Genomic DNA, 16,127 nt, shown 5'->3' on the forward strand with positions numbered 1-16,127 from the left:
CCAGCAAACTTCTAAATGCACAGAAACGATGGTTGGTTATCATCCAGTGTTCACTTTTTATAAGGTATTGTCTTGGTAAATTACCATAATTGTATACTGTGAATGTTACCAGCAAACTTCTAAATGCACAGAAACGATGGTTGGTTATCATCCAGTGTTCACTTTTTATAAGGTAAAAGGTGAATAAAAATGTCACTTCATCAAAGTTTCAAATTTTCTGCATTGTAAAGTATTCTGTATTTTATAATAATGTTTTCTGGACCTACACCAGTAGTTATAACTTACTTGTTCGTTAGCGCCAGACATGGTGGTTGATAAGGTAGTAGTATTTCCAGGTGAAACTAATTGATATATTATCAATACAAGATATTATTACTTTATGAATGTAATAAATTAGAAAACAGGTAGGTACAGAGCAACACAGTGTCTACAACACAGGAGCAGATTATGCACAGTACATGAATGAGAAACAGTCGAAATGGTTTTCTTTTAGTTTATTGCATGCACATGATCTATAATACCTGATCGGTACAATATCTACTAACCTGATCAATACAATATATTCCCACCTGATCGATATAATAGTATTACTGCATTTCAAGTAGGGCTGGGCGATATGGCCTAAATATGATATCACGATATTTTCTGACCTTTCGGCGATACACGATACACATCACGATGTTTTTCTTTTTTACCCCAAACAATTCATTATGAGGCTTACCAAGACAGTATTTGATTTTGCAAGCTAACATTAAAGACAAAATAAAATACCCATGCATTTAGCATTTTTATATTATATATTAGATTTAGATTATTAGATTATATATTGCATATATTTAGCAATGAGATATTATATGATTTAGATATGAAATATGATGAATTGAAAATGGGGGACCCTGATGTAAACAAGACTAAAGTCTTTCTCTGGTCTGCATCCCCTTAACAATTGTATGTATTGAGCTGTACTGTACCCATTCTGCAATATGTTAATAAAGTTTTAAATCAATCAATCAATAAATAGCATTTTAATGAAACTACTGTATATATGTATGTCTCTAAATGTTTTGATGAATTGAAAATGGAGGACCCTTATGTAAAAAAGTCGAAAGTCTTTTTCTGGTCTTCATCCTCCTGTACTGTATTGTACCCATTCTGCAACCCTTTAACAAAGTCATCACTCATTCATTCTGACGGAAACATATAATTTTGATTGACAGTCGAGTCTGCCAATTACGTCACAGCGCTTGCACCCGCCCTGCTGTTCTTAGCACCAATCGGCAAGCTCCTAGTTTTTTACTTCCTGAATGTCCTGTGGCTGAACAACATCAACAAAGCTACTAACGTTAGCTCCCCGCGGCCGTCGAGTAGGAGACCAGTGCTCAACAGGATGACTAAATGAGGCATAATGATTTTACTACAACGAATGTTATAATAAAAGCCTTTCCATACATCTGTCTGATTGAAAACTTTATTAACAGACCGCGGAATGGGCATATCTCAGCACGGGCTGAGATATGAACGAGTAACGTGTGGACAGATTGACGCGACACAATCCTCTTGGGCAAAACATCACGATATCCACGATACGTTGAAAAAGTGTATCGTTAATGAACTGTACCCGATATTTATATAATATCGTCATATCGCCCAGCCCTAATTTCAAGTCAGTCAGTCGGACTGTCAGTCAGTCAGTCGGACTGTCAATCAATCAATCAATCAAACAAACAAACAAACAATCAAACCATCAAACCATCAAACCATCAAACAATCAATCAAACCATCAAACAATCAATCAAACAAACCATCAAACAATCAAACCATCAAACAATCAATCAATCAAATCATCAAACAATCAATCAAACAAACCATCAAACAATCAATCAATGAAACCATCAAACAAACAATCAATCAAACCATCAAACAATCAATCAAACAAACCATCAAACAATCAATCAACCAAACCATCAAACAAACCATCAAACAATCAATCAATCAAACCATCAAACAATCAATCAAACAAACCATCAAACAATCAATCAATCAAACCATCAAACAATCAATCAATCAACCCATCAAACAATCAAACAAACCATCAACAATCAATCAATCAAACCATCAAACAATCAATCAAACAAACCATCAAACAATCAATCAATAAAACAATCAATCAATCAAACCATCCATCCACCCCAGTCTAAATTGCTTTATAACACGTTCGGTAACTATTATCACCCCCCCCCCCCCCCGCCCATGTTGGTGCATGTTCTCGTCTGTTTCAAGCAGCAGCAACGGGGAACTGCGCAGCTGGCATAAAAACGGCTGTAACTTTTTTTCTAGAAAATCCGCCTGGATTTTCCCCTCTATTTACCTTTTTTAACTTGTAATTGTGAACGAACGAAGACATGCAGAAACAAACGTTTTTTTTCATAGTGTACATCAACTCGTCGTCGTCAAATGAGCCAAACCATTTCCCCATAGTTATAATATAAAATATAGAAATAGCTCCGCTAAGATCATGAGATATGCTAAAATCGCCCTGGAATCCTGGCCAGGCGGCCTGTAACTGTTCCGCAACAGTAAGTTACTTCCGGGGTAGGCCTGATTGGCCCCGACAGGCACGTGACGCGGCAAACTCAGGACGCGCAACGAGGCTGCTGAGAGCTGTCGCGCGGAAATAGGCTGTCTATTGCCATTCTCTAACACAAACTCTAACCTTAACCAGCTCCTTAACAGCGCCTAAACTTAACCGTTCTAACCTTAACCAACTCCGAAACAATGCCTAACCTTAACCTTAACCTTAACCATGCCTAACCTTAACCGGCGAAAGAATACACGTTAAAAAAAAAATCACGTTAAAAAAAAAAAATTTATGGGATTTGAACTCGTCAACAACGGACCGCAGGACCGCTGCTCTGCCAGGTGAGCTGAAGCGCCGAATGAAAATCATGGCGGATTTGGGCGGTTACATAATTCCGCAAGCTCTGCCGCTCCGCTCCGCGGAGCGTGCCGCGCGGCAGAGAAAGTTGCGCGTCACGTGCCTGTCGGGGCCAATCAGGCCTACCCCGGAAGTAACTTACTGTTGCGGATAAGCTATAAGCGGCCAGGCGCCATCATTTCAGGATTTCTGGCCGGCGACCAAAGGGTTAAAAATACATGAACATTCACTGATAATTGGTCTGTAGTTGAGTCTACAAGGTCTACATTGCCAGACCATGTAGAATCCGGACCTTGTAGACTGACATAATTCTGTGCATAGTTTAGTCTACACAGGCCATATTTCAAATAATCAAAATCTTACTTCATTCATTTTTTTTCTTTTTTTTTATTGATCTTTTTCCCCTTCCTTTTTCCTCCGATTTTCTCCCATCCCAATGTTAGTCGTTATGCCAATTCCCAATCCCCTTCCTGGTCGCTGCGCACTTACCCCCCACAGTCGGTCTGGGAGAGTGGAGGCTACCACGTGCTTCCTCCGACACACGTCCAGCCAATCAACCGCTTCTTTTCACCTGGCAGCGCGGATTCTCACTGAGAGGGCGTAGCGTGTGGAAGGATCACACTATCCCACTCAGGTCCTATCCGCGCTTAGCAGGCGCCCCGACCGAACTGTAGGAGTCGCTGTTTACAACGACCCGGACCCACCCCGCCAGCTTCTCCCACCCTCTAATACTGCCAATTGTATTAGTGTGAACGGCCAGCCAAGCTGGTGACAACCCCGGAGGCCTGTAGCTGTTCCGCAACTGTAGCTATTTCCGGGGTAGGCCTGATTGGCCCCGACAGGCACGTGACCGCCGCGGCCACGCCCCGCGGCAGCCCCGCGACGCGGCAACAAGGCTGCTGTGGTTCACAGGCGCTTTCCGCCTTCAACGCCGCCCGCAGCAGAAGGAGTTCGCGGCGCCTTTCACCGTCATCAGTCATAATAATATCATCAGTCATCTCTAATAATATTAATCACTGTTCAATGTACTAATATACAATACGGCTCACTTTTCCCACTTCAATGACAGAGCCGCTGTTTAATAATATTGTCGCGGCGGAGCTCCGTCGCGGCAGCATTATGTAGCAGTAATCCCCCCTTCTTTACCATCGACAAACTAGCTCAATTGGTAACTCTGCTTGGCTGTGGATCCTATGGTCCTAAGTTCGATTCCCTTAAGTTTTTAATTATTTTTTTAACGTGCATAGCGTATTGTATATTGTATGGTACAATTTACAGTAAGGTGTATGTGTTGCAGTGCAAATGCTTCTTACTGTTGCGCTCCAGAGACCGTTACTGTACCATACACGCTATAGTGCAATGCACGTTAAAAAAAGAAAAAAAAAAAACCTAAGGGAATCGTACTTAGGACCATAGGATCCACAGCCAAGCAGAGTTACCAATTGAGCTAGTTTGTCGATGGTAAAGAAGGGGGGATTACTGCTACATAATGCTGCCGCGACGGAGCTCCGCCGCGACAATATTATTAAACAGCGGCTCTGTCATTGAAGTGGGAAAAGTTTACTAAAAAGTGAACTGTTTATTTCTACAGACCTTCATTTGTGCGCTATACCACGCAAAAAATCGTATTGTTGCACAATAATCCAGGCTGGTTTTCTAGATTGTGAGATATAGAGTGTTTTGTGCGCATATGCGCATTATTTTTTTTGCATTTCATGTAAGGTTTAAAATAAAGTTAGATTTATTGGAATATGGAGATTTTCTTCAGATTCATCACAGTATTATGTCACCTTGAAAATGATGGTAATGAGAATCATGGAAAAACATGCATAAAAACAATTGGGGATATAGTTTGAACGATCGCCTCGTCTTTGCATGAATTATTTCAAGCATCTGTATGAACACTGAAGATGGATTTACCCTTTAGAGCCTTACCTCCTCCTTCATTCACAGTTCCTTTAAGTCCTGGTGTTTTAATGCAGTCCACCAAGCAGACAGATAGTTCCTTTAGTCCCAACAGAGAGGGGTGACTGCAAGACGCCATCTCCTCCACTGTACTGGATATCAGTGGGGCTGTGGCCTAAAAAAATACCAGATAAGAAACAGTAACAATAAGAGACTTGCAAAGTACAACGTTCACTCTCCCCAGAGTAATAGACCTGTCGCTAAACCACGCCCCAAATAGAATTTGTCCAATCATATTACAGCGAAAATCCTCGCTTGCAAAAAACGCGGACATCACCTGAAACGCTGTTTGTAGGGCGCATCAAACCAATACCAGATGTCTGTGATCGAAACCACTGTGAAGAGTTCAGTTTCTATGTTTATTATCTAGCTAATATCTGATGGTGAAACGCTGTGTGTGGGGTACCTGTAATTCGGACACCAGGTACCCTGAAGGATGGATGAGTATATTTTCCGAAGCCCAAAAGAAAATCAACAAATGCAAGCGATGGATTCTGCTGTGTCATCGACCACATACACAACTGAATGTGAAGACAATTTCCAAGGACACTTATGTTTGCTCAAAGGTAAGGTCAATTCATAAAGACATCATATTTGACGGCATGTATTAGAAACTTAGACCAAACTATTAGTTAGCTAACGTTAGTTGCCAACTAGCTAGCTAGCTGGTGTTATCCTAGCTAGCTAGCTACAGTGTTATCAACATCAACGTTGCTGTCATTAATTTGCTGTCTGACTTTTCTTCCTCGCTAGTTACCTGGTGTTTTTAGCTAACTTAACGTTTGCTAACTGTCTTTTGTCCAGATGGGGAGCGCCGGCCTGTGGAGCAGCCTCCCCCAAGCCCAATGGAAGAAGTGGACAAGAGGAGAGAGATGAACGATTGAGAAATCAACAAGCACAAATCGAATCACTGACGAGTATAAATACTGTTCTGAGACTTAATCAAATACCAACACCAGAGGTCTTGCAGCACAGCCGTGTACCAGCCTATTTCAAATATGCCACTGGATTCACTTATGATTAGGGAAGTCCCGATCCGATCACGTGATTTTCCGAAGATCGGGATCGGCAAAAAATAAATAATCTGCCATTTTTGACCATGTTCACGTCTTAAACTGATTCTGAGGCCTTAGTTTTGGTTTTAAATTGCATATCATCATTAATTTATTTATTGTCACACAGAGCAGAAGAATTTTGCCAAAACAAACCATGCAGAACAGCCAAACTCTCAGACCCAAATTAAATTATTATTTTTTTTTTATTATCCCAATTTCTCACATTACATTCACCCTGAATGTTGACGTTATCCAGGTGGAAAGTTAACTTCATTCAAGCGAGGCATTGCAATCCTTGACATAAATCATTTGATGTATAATTAAATCAAAGGAAATGCGTTTGGGTCTGAGAGTGTGCTGGTCTGCCGTTCTGCAGCTGGATACTATTGGTTCGTTTTGGCAAAATTCTTCTGCTCTGTGTGACAATAAATAAATGAATGATGATATGCAATTTAAAACCAAAACTAAGGCCTCAGTATGAGTTTAAGACGTGAACATGGTCATGTTTGTTGAATAAAATAAAAAAAGTAAAAAAAATTAAAATAAAACTTAGAGGAGCAACTAGAGCAACACAGAGTCGCACAATACAGGTTAGTTGACCTGGAATCCAGGGCGAGGAAGAACAACATCCGCATATTCGGGATGGAAGAGGGAAAAGAGGGAGACTCTAGGCTTTGGCGGTATAATTTTTTTCATACAGTCATACCTTGCTGACATAATACCCCGGTATGGAGCTAACAATATACTCGTTATCACCATACATAATGCTTATATTGAAACACGTTGACATTAGGGCCGTTCTTTCAACCTAAAAGTGCACTTTCAACCTCAAACCTAAATTCCTTAGCGACCCGTGTTGCCAAAGTAAACAAATCAGCGTGCACATTCGACACACATGTAACCTGAGGTACACTAGGACCCAGGAGTTCTCTGGCCAGGTACTGCTACTTTAGCCTTGAAAAGGGAAGTCCTGTGAGACTTTGACCAAACTCACGTTTGTTCTCGTCAGCTGGCATACTCCAGGTGATTACAGGTGCAGAGGAGGTCGTGCTGCTAGGGCTGGGCGATATGACCAAAAACGTTATCGCGATAAAATTATTTTCATATAACTCGATATCGATAATTATCGTCGATATAATGTCTGTCAAGTTTAATTAACTTCTTATGCTGCTGCGAATGTCTCGAGTCGAGTTGATGTCGTCCGCGCACGTTAGCAGTTAGCCGACAAGCGGAGTATCTCATGACAATGTAATAAATATGACACTAAAATACTCTCTTCCGCCACAATATATTGAAACGACGTCCACTGTATACCCCACACTACTATAAACGTGGCCTCAGAATTCACGCCACACACATACTCGGCACGTAAATATATAAAACAGCGCCGTGCAAGCTAGTTATCCTAGCCAGCCTGTTGTTTCTAAGCGGTGTATTCCATGACAATGTGCTAAATATGACACTAAAATACTCTCTTCCGCCACAATATATTGAAACGACGTCCACTGTATACCCCACACTACTATAAACGTGGCCTCAGAATTCACGCCACACACATACTCGGCACGTAAATATATAAAACAGCGCTGTGCAAGCTAATTAGCCTAGCAAGCCTTGTTGTTGAGTGAGTCCTACCTCTGGGTCTCCTTCCGGGTCTCCTTCGCTCTCTGCCATCTCCTTCACTGATTGGTTGTTAGTGCATGTGCTCATATCCAAGCTTGGAAAATCGATATATCGAAACTTTGCGACCACGTTTCATGTTTATTTCGAGGAAATAATTTATCGCGATAGTTATCGTTATCGTTTTATCGCCCAGCCCTACGTGCTGCCCCACTGGTTTTCAAGGTATGAGCAGGTTAAACACTATAATTTGATAAGATCTGTTCACCCTTGCCAACGTCCATTTATCATTTATTTTATCTATCTTTTGTGTAGACGGTTGCATGTGACCAACCACCCTTGTGTCTGGGAGCACGGTTGCTGGCTGGCAATCAGGAGCTTGAGGTGGGCGTGACAACTTTAATTGATGTGTTTGTGTGACAATGGGCATGCTATGAGATGATATATTATGATGCCATAAATTCCCTGTTTTAGAGTTTTTAATTAGTTTCCATGCTTACCTCTGTGCCATCTGACCGCTTTATTTTATTGTGTATTTTATCCAGCAGTGCAGTGATGTCATATTTATTAGACGTGCTGTGTGTGCTCTATAGAGGTGCAGTGTGGAGTTTGTGTGCAATCTTCTTTTTAATCATTAGTAATGGTGGTCTAGCTTGGTCCAGTTGTGTATGATCCCTGTTTAGTGTTTTTATTTAATAAAGTGTAAGGAATACAAAAACCTCTGTTGTACGCCTGTTCTTTTATTAGAAAGCCTGTGTGGTCTGGGAACTCGGAACATAAATGTGTAACAATGAATGAGGGTCTCTCCCCTTAACAGAGAGTGGCGCAGTTTCTATATAGTCAACCATTAGGGTTACATTTGGCGCAGTCGACAGGATTCAGAGGTTTTTGTAGTCTCATGTGTGGTTTGATTTTATTGTGAGGCACAGAGAGTAGGGTTTGGGGTTTGAGGAACAACAGTGGTTGTCCAGGAGAAGAGCACGTCCACCGCACTCTACCAACAGTTACAGTGAACACTCCTACCTTCCCTGTGGGTGCAGGAGACAAAGACCGTTCAAATGAGTGTGATGGATACTGATATTCAAGAACAAATTAAGGCCTTGACTGAGCTTGTTAAACAGCTGCAGGCAGAAAATACTCAGCTTCGAGACAGGGGAAATACACCAGCCCCTGAAGCATCAGGCCAAGCAGGACCCTCTGGGCCTCTAGCCCCGACAGCGAGTAATAATGTCACTATTAACCCAGCACCTGAGAGAGTGTATATTTATGCACCCAGGGAGAGGAAGTGTGCACGTTTTTCCGGCGTTATGGCCCAGGATAATATGACTGTGGAGGAGTGGGTGGAGGAAGCACGAAGGTCACTGTCTGTGCAGCAAACATCCCTGGTAGAACAGACAGCATTTCTGTGTGATCTTTTAGATGGAGAGGCTAAGAGGGAAGTTAAGTTTAGCTACGCTACAGATAGAGCTAACCCGGACCCTAACCCGGAGGCCATCTTTACTATGCTGTTGGATAATTTTGGCTGTGATCAGACCTATGTGACGCTGCAAAAACAGTTCTTTCAGCGGCAGCAACGAGGAAATGAATCCATTCGTGAATTTGCTCAGGCACTGTGGGAGTTATTGGAGTTGCTTAAAAGCAAAGATCCACGGGGTGTTCCAAACCCAGACATGGTCATTCGTGACACCTTTGTTGAGAATGTACGGGACGCTAAACTACAGCGTGAATTGACACATCTAGTCCGGCAGCACCCCACCCATTAATTTAAAGCTATACGGGAAGTTGCCATTAAATGGGAAAAAAGAAGGCCCCCTATTGACACCCACAGAGCACGAGCATATTCATGTGACCTACACACCTCTGAAATAGTAGAGCGTAATGTTGACACCAGTGCGGTGCCATTTCTGCCGGGCCCAGTGATGACTTTAGGGAACTTAAAGAGTGTTTCCGTAGGCAGCAAGCTCAACTTGACGCCATTCTCAAACATGTAGGTATACCAGCTACTGCTGCTAGCCCCACAGAGCCCCATGCTCACCCCAGTGGGCACAGGCCAGGCTCGTACCGTTTCCAACCAGGGGGGGGGGACAGTGCCACATTGGACAGTGCCCAGTGATTCAGGCCAGAATAGGGGGGGTGGAGGTGCCGTCCCTACTTGATACAGGGTCAATGGTGACTACAGTGACTCAGGCCTAGGGCTGGGCGATATGATGATATTATATAAATATCGGGTACAGTTCATTAACGATACACTTTTTAAACGTATCGTGGATATCGTGATGTTTTGCCCAAGAGGCTTGTGTCGCGTCAATCTGGTCCACACGTTGACACTTTTGAACAGCACCGCCCCACACACACACACTACTGCATCAAAAGTTACTACTTATGATAACAAAGGCATTCGTTTTGTGGCATTAACGTTATATAGTTACACTTTCAATAACATCAGCGTATTTACATAGCAACGACCGAGGTCGACCTAGATATAGCAAGCATTAGTCGTTCATATCTCAGCCCGTGCTGACTCAGTTGTGCCCATTCTGCGGTCTGTTAATAACGTTTTCAATCAGACAGATGTATGGAAAGGCTTTTATTATAACATCCGTTGCAGTAAAATCATTATGCCTCCAGTCGTTTAGTCATTCTGCGGAGCTAAAAGCTAAACGTCGGCCGCGGCGAGCTACCGCTGCCATTGTTGTTGTCATTGAGCTCTCCAATGGCGGAAGTAAAAAATGAATACGCGCTTGCCGATTGGTGCTAAGAACAGCAGGGCGGGTGCAAGCGATGTGACGTAATTGGCAGACGTGACTGTCAATCAAAATGATTCTGTTTGCCGACTGAATGAATGAAAACGTTATTAACAGATTGCAGCATGGGTACAATACAGTACAGCTCAATACAACAACAGTCAACAGTGGACTGGAGGATGCAGACCAGAGAAAGACTTTCGTCTTGTTTACATCAGGGTCCCCCATTTTCAATTCATCATATTTCATATCTAAATCATATAATATCTCATTGCTAAATATATGCAATATATAATCTAATAATCCAATAATCTAAATCTAATATAAAAATGCTAAATGCATGGGTATTTAATTTTGTCTTTAATGTTAGCTTGCAAACTCAAATACTGTCTTGGTAAGCCTCATAATGAATTGTTTGGGGAAAAAAAGAAAAACATCGTGATGCGTATCGTGTATCGCCGAAAGGTCAGAAAATATCGTGATATCATATTTAGGCCATATCGCCAAGCCCTATTCAGGCCTTCTTTGAAAAGCATCTTAAACCCCAAACCAAAGAGCAGCTGAAATCCTGTAACTGGCTTCAACTGACCGCAGCAAATGGGCTGCATATCCCATACTTGGGATATGTGGAGCTAGATGTGGAAGTCCTGGGAAAAGTCCTCCCACAGATGGGCATCTTGGTCGTAAAAGACCTTCCCGACCCGCTTACCCAGCGTCGGAAAGTAGCTGTGCCTGGCCTGCTGGGAATGAACATTATCAGTGGTTGCTATGATGAACTATTCCGTGAACACGGTAACCACCTCTTCTCTGTCCCCCTAGTTAAACAAGCAGGGACAGAATGGGCGAGCGCACTATCCCAGTGCCAACAAAGGGAGCGGCTCCTGGAGACCGGCAGAGTGGGAGAGGCAGTGTCTTTACCGGGCAGGGCAATCCGGATACCGGCGGGTTCTCTACGGTTTGTCCAGGCCACATGTAATCAGGGCCCAGCACTCCATACAGTACTACTGGAGCCACTGTCGTATGGAGAAGGTAATCTGCCCAACAATCTACTAATCTCCAGTGCCCTCCTTTCTGTTTCCAGAGGGGCCGTCAATGTCCCTGTGGTTAATGTGGGTAGGGATGCCCCCCGGACCCCGGTTCTAAATGCGAACCGGTACTAAATTAGAAAAAAACTGAGTATTGATAAGCTCTGACGTTATCGGTACTGCTATCGATACGCGAGAAATTATTATTATTATGAGTTTTTTTTCCCTGAGGAATTTAAACGTTGCAAACTATCTCTCCTCTCTCTGTCTGCACGAGAAGCGAGCCGCAGCGAGCCATTACACACACTGTCGCGAGCCGCTCACACTCACACAGGCTCCTGTCCGTGGCTCCGTGCTGAAGCGCTCGTTAGCTACGGAGCTAACACAGTGTACCATCCAGCAACACTGGAAACGGAGTGGCGTTAACGTTATGTCCAGTTCATACTACACTACACGTATGAGCTCGACATAACGTTGGCGTTGCTCCGTTTCCATGAAGTGTTTAATTAGCAGCAATCTGTTCTGTTGTTGAACATTTAACGTTAAGTTAACTTAGGTATCCGACGCACTTCCGGCGAGGACAGGAAGCCGTCATGAAACCGTTGTAGTCATATTGTAGTCTTTTAGTCTTATTAACTAAAAGATTTTAACAAAATAAAAAGCAGCAGCACTATTGCATAACTGAGTCATGTTTGCTATGTATTTCTTTCTTTAGGGGAGTAGGACAATTGTTTCACAGTTTTACCATGATGTTTTATAGATGGCCAGGTTAAACACAGGTTTTTGTTTTTTAAGAGGGGGGGGTTTGATTTGATTGAAGTTTATTTCAAATATGCAACACAACAAACAAATATCAAGTACAGATATAGCCTTAAGCCGTTCAAATAATAAATTGTAATTTAAAAAAAAATGTAAATATATTTAAATAATAATAATCTAAAAGAACTGATAAGAGTATCGATAAAGTACCGAACCGTTAAGCAGTATCGATAAGAGTAGTAGTATCGATAAAATCCTAACGATACCCATCCCTAAATGTGGGGGAGGAAGACCAGTGACTGAAACCACGGACAGTGTTGGGGACACTTCATCTGGCTGAAGTGCAGCCCTCATCCCAGACCATACAAGTGGAGGAGCAGACCCAGGAGGAAGGACGGCAGGTTGCATTCATCTGCTCCATGGCGGCAGAGCCCCCTCCACCCGCTACCATCGCTGGCCTTGAGGAATTGAAATGGCCTGACCCGTCTCCCCAGGAAATAACAACAGCAAAGACTCTGTTGTCACAGTACAGTGACACATTCAGCCGCTATGATGGGGATGTGGGCTGCACCAACTTAATCCACCACGGAATCCCTCTGGTGGATGATGTCCCGGTACGCCAACGATACCGCCGCCTTCCCCCCTCTCAGTTCTCACTGGTCAAGGCTCACATCCAGGGGCTGTTACAGCAGGACATTGTGAGAGTGAGCTGTAGCCCCTACGCCTCGCCCATCGTGGTCGTCCTGAGGAAGGATGGGAACATACGACTCTGCGTTGACTATCGGCCACTCAACGCCAAGACGAGGAAAGACGCTTACGCACTGCCGCGCATAGAAGAGTCCCTGGATGCCCTGGCTACTTAACCCTAGTCTTCATGTGTAAACTGGCTACTTAACCCTAGTCTTCATGTGTAAACTGGCTACTTAACCCTAGTCTTCATGTGTAAACTGGCTACTTAACCCTAGTCTTCATGTGTATACTGGCTACTTAACCCTAGTCTTCATGTGTAAACTGGCTATTTAACCCTAGTCTTCATGTGTAAACTGGCTACTTAACCCTAGTCTTCATGTGTAAACTGGCTACTTAACCCTAGTCTTCACGTGTAAACTGGCTACTTAACCCTAGTCTTCATGTGTAAACTGGCTACTTAACCCTAGTCTTCATGTGTAAACTGCCTACTTAACCCTAGTCTTCATGTGTATACTGGCTACTTAACCCTAGTCTTCATGTGTAAACTGGCTACTTAACCCTAGTCTTCATGTGTAAACTGCCTACTTAACCCTAGTCTTCATGTGTAAACTGCCTACTTAACCCTAGTCTTCATGTGTAAACTGGCTACTTAACCCTAGTCTTCATGTGTATACTGGCTACTTAACCCTAGTCTTCATGTGTAAACTGGTTACTTAACCCTAGTCTTCATGTGTATACTGGCTACTTAACCCTAGTCTTCATGTGTAAACTGGTTACTTAACCCTAGTCTTCATGTGTAAACTGGCTACTTAACCCTAGTCTTCATGTGTAAACTGGCTACTTAACCCTAGTCTTCATGTGTAAACTGGCTACTTAACCCTAGTCTTCATGTGTAAACTGGCTACTTAACCCTAGTCTTCATGTGTAAACTGGCTACTTAACCCTAGTCTTCATGTGTAAACTGGCTACTTAACCCTAGTCTTCATGTGTAAACTGGCTACAGCACCCTCAACGACTACAGGCCAGTCGCTCTGACGTCACACGTCATGAAGACGTTCGAGAGACTGCAACACCTCAAGCCCCTGGTGTGTCGACCCCCTGCACCTCGACCCCCTGCAGTTTGCATCTAATTAGTGTATATAATTGTATAATTGACCACATCAGCCCAGTTGCACAGCCCTGGCCTATTCCTACTTTATTTTTTGTTAAAATTGTACTATATCTATCTATTGAGCTATATTTAACTTAGTTTATATCCCACATACATAATTGTATTCAACCTCATACAGTCGTACAGCCCTGGCCTATATTTTATTTCATAAATATATTATTCTATTGTGCTTAACTTAGCTCATATTTCATTTTACTTTACTCCACCACTGTATTGTATTATCTGTCTGTTAACACTTTCACTGCCCAAGCTTAATTCCTTTTTACCTCCTTGAATGCCCAGCACCACTTCAATGTTAACGTTAATATCGCCTAATCTATGTTTTAAATTGTGACTAATCTGCCCGTCGCTTATCAAAGACTAATTTTCCAGTCAACATTGTCGTAGCAGATTGTTTTTTTATCGCTTAATTTCCGTTTTCTAGCATTTTGAAAAGCACTCGATTTCACGGACAAAATAAGACATTCCATGATAATCGCCCTTTACTGGAATATTCTAGAACGTTGTCATTTTTTGGCCTATTTATGAATCGTTTTCAAATAAACGCTAGATTATCGATAGTATATGTGTGCGCATGCACGCTCGTGCCGCGAGCTGAAAATCGATTCTCCAAATCACAGCCAAATAGCCATATCACATAATCACATAAAAGCTTATATCTCCGTGAAAACGGATCTGATTATCCTAAGCCTGGTAACATAGATTCCTTACCTGAGATCAGATGGTATCCAAATGGATTATTCCAATTCCTGATCGCCATTCGAAAAAAATCTATCCTTTTATTGATTCACCGTGTATACTGTAAAAACACATAATCTCCGCTGCTCTGAGGCTCACTAGTGGAGCTGATCGACCCCGGCTGCGTGAGTGAGAAGTAAAATGTGGAGTCAGGGATTTTTTTTCTCATTCATTTTCATTGAGTTCAATCCAAAAGGGTGAATTACCATCTGGGAGACGATAGGGGGCGCTTTTTTCACATCCGAGCGCCTGGAGTGGCTGAATTTCCAACGGTAGACTCGGTTGATGAAATATGATTTCAGATCGCTAATAAAAAAAAACGAGAAAATACGAGAATTCTCGTGAGTGGGCATTCAACCCGCGGGGGGTAAACCCGAGAAAACTCGGGTTGGGCAATCAAAGTGTTAATGTATGTCCGCTAATGTCGCACCAGTAACGTCCAAAGCAAATTCCTTGTATGTGTAAAGTATACTTGGCAATAAAGACCTTTCTGATTCTGATGTATAAAGGCCTGGGACACTAAAGGATGCCTGCATGTATAAAGGCCTGGGACACTAAAGGAAGCCTGCATGTATAAAGGCCTGGGACACTAAAGGAAGCCTGCATGTATAAAGGCCTGGGACACTAAAGGAAGCCTGCATGTATAAAGGCCTGAGACACTAAAGGAAGCCTGCATGTATAAATGCCTGGGACACTAAAGGAAGCCTGCATGTATAAAGGCCTGGGACACTAAAGGAAGCCTGCATGTATAAAGGCCTGGGACACTAAAGTTAGCCTGCATGTATAAAGGCCTGGGACACTAAAGGAAGCCTGCATGTATAAAGGCCTGGGACACTAAAGGAAGCCTGCATGTATAAAGGCCTGAGACACTAAAGGAAGCCTGCATGTATAAATGCCTGGGACACTAAAGGAAGCCTGCATGTATAAATGCCTGGGACACTAAAGGAAGCCTGCATGTATAAAGGCCTGGGACACTAAAGGATGCCTGCATGTATAAAGGCCTGGGACACTAAAGGAAGCCTGCATGTATAAAGGCCTGGGACACTAAAGGAAGCCTGCATGTATAAAGGCCTGGGACACTAAAGGAAGCCTGCATGTATAAAGGCCTGGGACACTAAAGTTAGCCTGCATGTATAAAGGCCTGGGACACTCTCGGAAGCCTGCATGTATAAAGGCCTGGGACACTAAAGGAAGCCTGCATGTATAAAGGCCTGGGACACTAAAGGAAGCCTGCATGTATAAAGGCCTGGGACACTAAAGGAAGCCTGCATGTATAAAGGCCTGGGACACTAAAGGAAGCCTGCATGTATAAAGGCCTGGGACACTAAAGGAAGCCTGCATGTATAAAGACCTGGGACACTAAAGGAAGCCTGCATGTATAAAGGCCTGGGACACTAAAGGAAGCCTGCATGTATAAAGACCTGG

The sequence above is a fragment of the Notolepis coatsorum genome (genome assembly GCF_963971535.1).
Source record: "Notolepis coatsorum genome assembly, chromosome: 11".
NCBI lineage: Eukaryota > Metazoa > Chordata > Actinopteri > Aulopiformes > Paralepididae > Notolepis > Notolepis coatsorum.